Genomic DNA, 8,797 nt, shown 5'->3' with positions numbered 1-8,797 from the left:
CCATAATGCTCCACAGCCCATTGGTTGAAAATCCCTGCTATTGCATCACCAATATGAAGTCACATTGTCAGCTCTAATGCCCGATCACCCAATTTTTCGACCTTCTGTCACGGGTAAATGTATATATTCGTCAACAGAGCTGGGTAGGCCTACATGTTTATATACAGCAATAGAGAGTTTCCCCGTTAATAACCAACATTTTAAATAGCCCCTCCCAAATTGATTAATGCCATATGTAAAGTTCATGATAAAACTATATATCGTATATATCCATTTGGCGGTAAACATACTGGTATGCAAGATTGGTTTCACTGAGAAATTTACTTCACAGATAATTCTTGCTCGGCTTATCCAGATACGTGCAAACATAATGGAACTTGTCATAGCAAACTCGGAATACCAGGTTACAACTGCAGCTGCGGCCTAGGATATTACGGAATTAACTGTACAGGTAGGTATTTAAGCCTTATATTCAACACAAGAGCTGAAAACTTAACACGTTCTTTGGATCAATCTATTAATATGAGATTTCGCAATGGCAAATTGGTCGTTGAGCGAGCGTTCAATGGAGTTAGATCTCGGATCGCAGATACAAATCGACTACGTACCGAAAATGGACATGTTTATTTGTGTGCTACTTATCATTCTAATCCAGCTTAAGAAATATTTCCTCAAATTCAATGATATCAATTATTGTTCTTCGTCGCAACTGGAATGTCAGAGTCTTTAGGCAAATAAGCACATAATTAATCACTCGCCAAATAATTTATTTTACAGCCAATTATTGCACGGTAAACCCGGATACCTGTAATAATAACGGAGATTGCTATAGTGATATTGGAACAACAAGTTATAATTGCAACTGTAACACAGGATATTACGGAACGAATTGTACGGGTAGGCATATAGGAAATTGATAGTTTCATTGAGACGATGCACCCAGAGATAGTCCACGTGTAGAAGAAGCAAAATATGAAATTTACACTGAATTATGATTCGAAGTATCAATTTGCAAAGCATCATGGCAAAGCTACTACGGGTAGAAGTGACAAATGAAGGTCTGAAATTCACTTGAGCAAGAAGTTTGAAAGAGGATATTTGTTCGAGTGATTAAACATACTTTTAGCAGTTAATCGGAGTTGGCTAGGTATGGAATTACATAGTGCATCGTCGCGAGTAACAAAACTGACATATGACTGTGCGTGTGCATCCTATTTCGAAAATGTGTTTAGATATTGTGATACATTTCCCCGACTTTCACAAGCAAGATTCTGTAAGGTAAGACTTGGGGTCGTCTGAACGTATAACCATTTTAGTTAGTACCAACGTTAAATGTACCAATGTTAACATCACAGCTAAGCAATAAACATGGAGATATTAGGTTGGGTGAAACCGGATCTTGAATCGGAAAATAATTTTTGTTATTCTTTTGACTCGTTATAAAATATAGTCAGGCAGTACCTGAATTTGGACCAATCGAAGTGTTCCAGACAATTTAATACAATTATATATTATAAAGCGGAACAGCCGGAAGGCCACGGTCCGTATATATACTATATAGCTTAAGAAGTACAGCATAAACCACCATATATCTACATACATATTTATGACTTAATACCATATCCTTGAATTATAATAGTCTTTCATATATTCAATAACTTTTTACAGAGGGATATTGCGAGGCGTATGACAATCCATGCGAAAATGGGGCGAAATGTGTAAACGACCACACAGATTATTTGTACAGATGCGATTGTCGACCAGAATACGACGGAAGAAATTGCAGCAGTAAGACAGTACCAATTTTAAAACATACTTTTCCAGGTGTCATTGTATCATAACCTTGGGATATTTAGTTATCAGGCCAGTAGCCTATATCAGATAATCGAAAGCGCACCGCCAATAAACTATATGTATATATATTTGAAGGTGGTTTGTATAAATACATCTGGGTTTTCAATCAACACCTATGCGTCAATCAGCGTCAATACAAGGATGAGACGGATTAATACTGTACAGATCCCTAGCAGTACCAGTATAAGTGTTCAGTATACCAGATTAAAAAATATAAAAATGCTCCCGAGATGAATACATTAAATCAGTGATTCCTAAACGCGGCTCAGAGATCCATATGTGGTTCCCAGCTAGCCTTCTTGCGGCTCCCATTGACGTTTGAAAATCCCACAAAAATATTAAAAAATGAATTTGTAACTAACTATAACAATTCATATTCAAAGTCACCCTTGCTTGGCTTGGAATCTGAAGTCTATAATTAAGGGTGCAGCACAATTCTTCTGCTGTCTAGTACCGAGTCATCAAATATTTTGTTACTCAACTCACGCCAAAAAGTATGCTCACACTGAACTGCGTCCGGTTTGGCACTCAAATTTAAATCAGCTCACCACCAGACACAAGTGCAGATGGTGTTACAACAGATTTTCAAACAGGATCTGACCATCAAACAAATGGATCATTGGATGCTTACAAAATGCTTATCAGCAACTTTATTGATGAGCTCAACCACCGAACTGAAGGAATGCTTGCTTTTGTGGTCACGATGAAAATCTTTTCAAATCCTACTGCAGTTAATGTGGCCACTGCCCGTAGTAATTTTCAACCTGAGTTGCTAGACCTGCAGTCAGATATCGAGCTCACGCAATTATTTAAAATTGAAGACTTTCTTGAATTTCGGAGTCAAGTTCCATAGGGAAAGTATCCCAACTTGATAATCAATTTCCAGAAAAAGCGTTTCTCTATCATGATCAACTTATGTATGTGAATCACGTTTTGACAAAATAGTCAAAAATAATATCGCCGGAAATTGAACGATGACTACCTCAAACAGCTGCTGCAGACTGCTTTCTCTGCAATTACACCTCAATGCTCAAAGCCAATGTAAAGTTGGGCATTCAATTGATTTGTGTACTATCCTAAAGCCAGTCATCTAAAAGCAGTCGAATATGAAACCTTATAAACCTCATAAACAGACAAACAGCTGTGATGAGACGATGAAACATGGACAGAGCGATAGAGTGACTACCAGAGGAACTGCATGCAGCCATCCGAAAAAGTCGAATAATAATAAGAAGAAGAACAAACGCAACAATTCTCGAAACAGAATGGATTACAAATCTATTGGAACCAAAGTCGATTAACGTTAATGAATTATCAAATATCATACAAGATCGGGAACAATAGACATAGACCTGCAAATGGCTATCGACGCTACACTGGACGAAATCAAGCGCAATTTATACGACGAACCAGAAGCTGCGCCAATAATAAATAGTTTCTGAACGTCAAAACCTTAGTGTGGGAATGGAAAAATGCACTCGACTACGCCCACAACACTAACCAACGCATCAACGATATAAGAAGTAAAATCAACTGCAAATATATGCTGGCCCAATCAACTAAAGTTTTTTCGACCCACAAAACTCTACCATTTCACCTACAACCTATGCCATCCTATATTCCCAACCCATATCACTCCCCCAACAATACCCCTCCCTGAATACCAACCATAATTATCCACCAACCATCAATAACGATTAAATTACGACTAAAATTAGCGGCGGATTCTACTACGACTTCTATTACGACTTCGACAACGACTGCGATGAGATGACCCGATGATGCGGACGAACCAAACCGAAAGAATTGCATTTATTAAATTATTGCTATTTTATGTATACATAGGGGAGATGTGGTACCGATGGATCACTGGGACCGAAAATACTTTGAAAATTCTCTATGATAATTCCATAATTACAGTCGGTGATCTTGTCTACGATTGCATGCTGGCAAAATCTTTCCTCACATACAAAAAAATTCGACGTGCGCGACATACGGGGTCTTTCACAGATGATTTTTGTTTTGGGGGGTCCAAACTAAATTTAGATCGACATATACATTTTTCTTTGTAACCTTCAACACGAACAAACCAGCAATCATTTTTATTGCGAAGTGTAGGGCTTGTATCAGGCTATATAATGGCACCTATTATTTTTTTCAGTACTTTCCTTGAGTGGACTTTTTTTCGATTCATGTATAAAATTCGTAGGGTGGGGACCGATGATACAATAGCCAAATCAAGCAAAATAATCAAGCATACTAATCATGAAACAAATGAAACATGCCTACGTACAGAAAATCTTTATGTAATAATTGCATATGATGTTTTATCGCTATAACAAGGTATTTTGATGTCACACTGTCGATTTTCGGGCAATATGTATGTACCCACAAATTTATAAGTTCGAGCCTAAATCGAAACGTGATTTTATGACAACATTTGAGTTCATATTTATTCTATTTTTTGACAGTTGCGACCAAACATTCTTCTTTGGCTTGCTGCAGCTTAGATTATAATATTGAGCAAAAAAAGTAGTCACATTTGAGTTTTTCAGGGTATATGTGTCATAGGTCCCCGGGTCGTGTGTCATTGGACCCACCGGGTGGGGACCGATGACACGTTCGAGCAACAAATTTTGAAAGTCCATAAATATTTTTTGAAGAGACGGATATTCATGTATATGTGCGCGATAGGTAGAGCTTGTATCAAAGTGCTGAGCCAGCAAAAGATCTGCTGTTTTCGGCTGAACATTTCGGGGCCAGCGATCATTTTCCAATTTTTGATCCATCGGTACCACATCTCCCCTAATTGAATAAAAATCACAAAATACGGTGCCTTCCATTGGAGAGAGATGTGTACTGCTCTCGTACAAATATATAATTGAAGCGAAATAGATCGTCATTTGAGTTGTGTTTTTCACCATCCGGTAGCTGTAGGTTTAAAATCAATTAAGGCTTCCGCTTTCGCTTCCGATGATTATGAATTATTTCGATCAAATTGGATATGTTTATATTTGTGATCAGTAGGGCAAATTGTTCTGACCTAAAATGGAATATTTTAACCTAAAAAGTCAAATTTTTGACAATTTTTACCTTATAAAATTTAATTTTGACCAAATTTTGACCTAACTTATGCAAAATAGGTGTTTTCCTACATAATGTTAGAATTGCACAAATTATCTTCAAATTGTCTTCATGATACTTTCTCACATTCTCGATTAAAAAGTGTATGTGTTTACTAAGTAGCTTGCCAAGAATGGAGAAAAAACGTTCAGCAGCGGCAGTTTTTGGCTGGCAACACTGAAGTTGTGCGTACACTGCAGGTGACACACCGTATTACTTCATTATGATAATGTTGTCAACATCACAATTTTCATCATGCGCTTCTTGATATAAGAACCACGCAATGTCCACGCAGTCTTTCTTCAATTAGGACAATGGTTCTCAACCTTTTTATCTTCCTGGACCCCATTTCGACTGTCAACGACCCCCGCGGACTCCCACAAGATTTTGTTGAAGATTAGTTCCATTATCGTGCAGACGTCATCTTTCTTGTATAAACATTAATTGTAGTCTAGTGATAAACAGCCACAAAATGACTTTTCTTGAAAATAAAGTCGCGGGATATCTATAAAAATTGGGTAAATTTTCATTATGTCTAAGCGAATTTTACGTTGATTGTCTTCAAAATCCAGGTCTGCGATTTGATATGAACGAGTGCCGATCGAAAATCCATTTCCACAGATATATATTGGTGGATAATGTAATATTAACGCGTAAGGCTTCCGACGACAGCTTTTGGTGTGATTTGTTATTGAACATATCACGTCCAGCCTAGTCTTTTCTATCTATAACACAGGCCATATCACGGGAGAAAATGGATTTCATGGCGAAAATGGATTTCATTGAGAGGGATTAAAAAAGAAATTCTGGAACTTATATTTCAAACGACTATTTACTAATTTGCTGAAACTGAAAAAATCTAAAATGTTTTGCAAAGATTTCGAAGCCACCCTGTTTGACCTTGCTATCTCCGACATTTCATTTTCCACAAGCCCCAACAAAACATCGCTAGACAGCAACATCTTTGCATAGGCAGGCTATTAGCAATTTAACAATTACAATTAGTTTGCACCGTCGGATATCTCACCTCAGAAGACAAATTTAATGATGCGAGTCCTAACGTTTTAACAATTATTAGGCTAAACCGTCTCGTGCTTTTCCTATTAAAAAAATGAAAATTAGGTTAACAATCATTTACAAATGTTGAGGGTTCGCGGACCCCCTGATAATGGTCGCGGACCCCCGGTTGAGAACCACTGAGTTAGGATATTGCGGTACTTTGAACATAACGCCATGTCAACGTATGTTTCATTTGAATGTTCACAATGAGCAGACAATGGGCCGTCTACAGCGGTAGGCTACAAGCTGTAAAATGACAAATGATACGATATAAACGAATTTCAGGTTGCAAAAAAGTTTCTACTCTGTAGAAAATTTAGACCTAACGATCCTACTGACCAGGCATATGCTGACTTTGAATAGTTTCAAAAACATTGATGGTTTACGAAAACGTAGGATTTCAAACAGTACCAGAACATACTTATAGGTAGGAAGCAAGCAAAATGAATCAATCTTACTTATATAATATATATATATGATGGAATAAATAAATAGTCGCATACAAAACTGTTCTTCAAAATAAAAAGTTTGGTGATAAGTGGTGTACCTGCCTTCCCAAACTTAAAGCCAAATTCCAAATCCCCCTAGGAGGAATATTCCCTGTTTGGGAGCCACTAAACTTACATGAACTACGACAATTAGTTGTGTTCATATCCGACTTTCGAAACCCAACATCAATGTTTCTCAAGTTGTGTCGGGAGCATTTCATCGCCCACTGATTGCAAATATAATTTGCTTACTTTCAAATATTATGTTTTTAGCGGAAACGGAGAACTTCTACTTCTTAATGAGTTTGACGTTCTGAATTCAAAAAGACTTGACAATAACTGATGTAAGTAAAATCCAAATTTCCGAGATGATTTCAATAAGATGCAAATGATTGTAGTTTACTTCAATACTTTAGTCGTATATTTTACCAGCCATTATCGACACCCGAATTAATCCTGTTACGATTCGTTTTCTTTCTTCATATGCCCGTCATGAATATTTTAGTAAGCTCTTTTTTTATCTATGTCTCGAAACGAACCTAATTTTTAGGGAGTATCAATTTACAGAATGTGGCTCGCGTGGATTGTTTTACTGCATTGACACATTTTAAACGACCGGTAGTGTTCATCGAGACCCCGAGCATTCTGAACTGCTGATCGACTTCATCAATCGCACCGTTACTAGTAGCTATGCAAAGGAAGCAACGGTATTGGTCCATTGCACGTGAGTGTACATTGTGACAGGATATAAATCTCATATCGTCTATTGGCCTACTATACTGCTGATTTCGTATGCTATACAGAATATTCATCCATAACTTTATGAATAAAGCCAATATCATTTAAGACAAACACGTGTTCATTGACATTCCTAAATTGTCTATCAAAACCGTCCTGCGAGATTATTCTTGTAATATGCAAGGAAAATTCTTCTGTTTGGTCTAAGCAGAAGCTATATGCTATACATATATAAGTTCTCATATTACAAATTTTAGCGACGGTTTGAAAAGAACGGGCATCTTCATAGCAGTTGCGAACATAATAGCAAGACTGGAGGCGGAAGACAAAATTGACGTCGTTCGTACCGTCAAAGATCTCAAAGATATTCGACCAGGAATCGTTCCAAATCTAGTTAGTAAATGGTCTCATTTTATTTGAAAAGACAATATCGACAATGCACAGACACCTCGGCAGTTAGTCGCGCAACGCAACAACTCGCGACAACTTGACAACAGTCTTCAATATCAAACCATAATACTGGGTAACAATTTTAAACGAAAATTTGTTGACTTCGATTTTGCACCTGATTCAGGCTAAATTTGGTATGCTGATTCCAAAAAATAAAAATATGGAGATAGTAACGTCAATCAGGGTGACTTTGTAATGTCTGCGAAACCTTCTCGATTTGAAGGTGTCAGTCTCATCACATTAGTGAACAGTCGTTTGAAATAAAAAATTTCCGAAGTATTTCCTAATTTGTCCCAATGCAGGGATTGAAACCTCGCAACGAAATCCATTTTACCCCGTGATCTAACATAACCACTATTTGAACAGCTTCTTGGAGGTAGTACTTCAATACACAATTGCATAGTATATTTATATTGCAGCAACAATACGTTCATATTGTCATATTTATTCCACTGGAAGCTTTTCGACTGGCTCTCTTACGCGTTGCTGGTAGTAAAGATTTCGAAGTTAATATGACTCGGGGTTAACCTCATTTACTAGCTTTCACTGCTGAAGAGAGCCAGTCGAAAAGCTTCCAGTGGAATAAGTATGGCAATATGAACGTATTGTTTGCTGCAATATTGAAGTTCTGTACTTCGAAAAGCCTATATTCATATTGAAATGAACCCGAATATTTTCGGATGACACTCGTCATAAATCGGACAATGCTCTTAAAGCTCGGCTATCAGATTTGACGCATTCTTATTGCGGATGGCATATCGACAAGCCTGTTTTTTTGATGACCAAGTAGTCTTTTGTTGCTATCAAAGCATTACGCTCCAACGCTGAAATTCATATCACCATTTATATTGGTATGCACCCTTGTCTTGTTAATGTTTAATTGTTCATGGTCGAAAATGTTTGCTCGAAAATATATATGTAAACCGAACAGAACAAGTCGTTTCATGACAGTCTTTCTCAGGTTGGAAAACTTGGATCCATTCTTTGGGGCATAAAATTTGACGGTAGAAACTCTCTGCTTGCCGAATCCGGCCCGCGGTCCGTATGTTGCCTGTCCCTGCGCTAGATACTGAACGTGATATGTT

The 8,797-nt window shown here is 37.5% G+C and overlaps 1 long non-coding RNA gene across 1 annotated transcript; it reads left to right on the top strand.

The window, feature by feature from the left end:
- Positions 1 to 327: 327 nt before the first annotated feature.
- Positions 328 to 2,071, top strand: LOC145459618 (uncharacterized). Its single transcript, XR_013921485.1, has 3 exons — positions 328 to 451; positions 778 to 897; positions 1,669 to 2,071. It is a non-coding gene; the product is annotated as an uncharacterized LOC145459618 (long non-coding RNA).
- The last annotated feature ends 6,726 nt before the right edge of the window (positions 2,072 to 8,797 follow it).

The sequence above is a fragment of the Botryllus schlosseri genome, unplaced genomic scaffold (genome assembly GCF_051294905.1).
Source record: "Botryllus schlosseri isolate E-star unplaced genomic scaffold, Bs_hap1 Bs17a, whole genome shotgun sequence".
In the NCBI taxonomy this organism is placed as follows: Eukaryota; Metazoa; Chordata; class Ascidiacea; order Stolidobranchia; family Styelidae; genus Botryllus; species Botryllus schlosseri.
The sequence above is the reverse complement of the archived record's forward strand: the minus strand, read 5'-3'. Positions and strand labels throughout refer to the sequence as shown.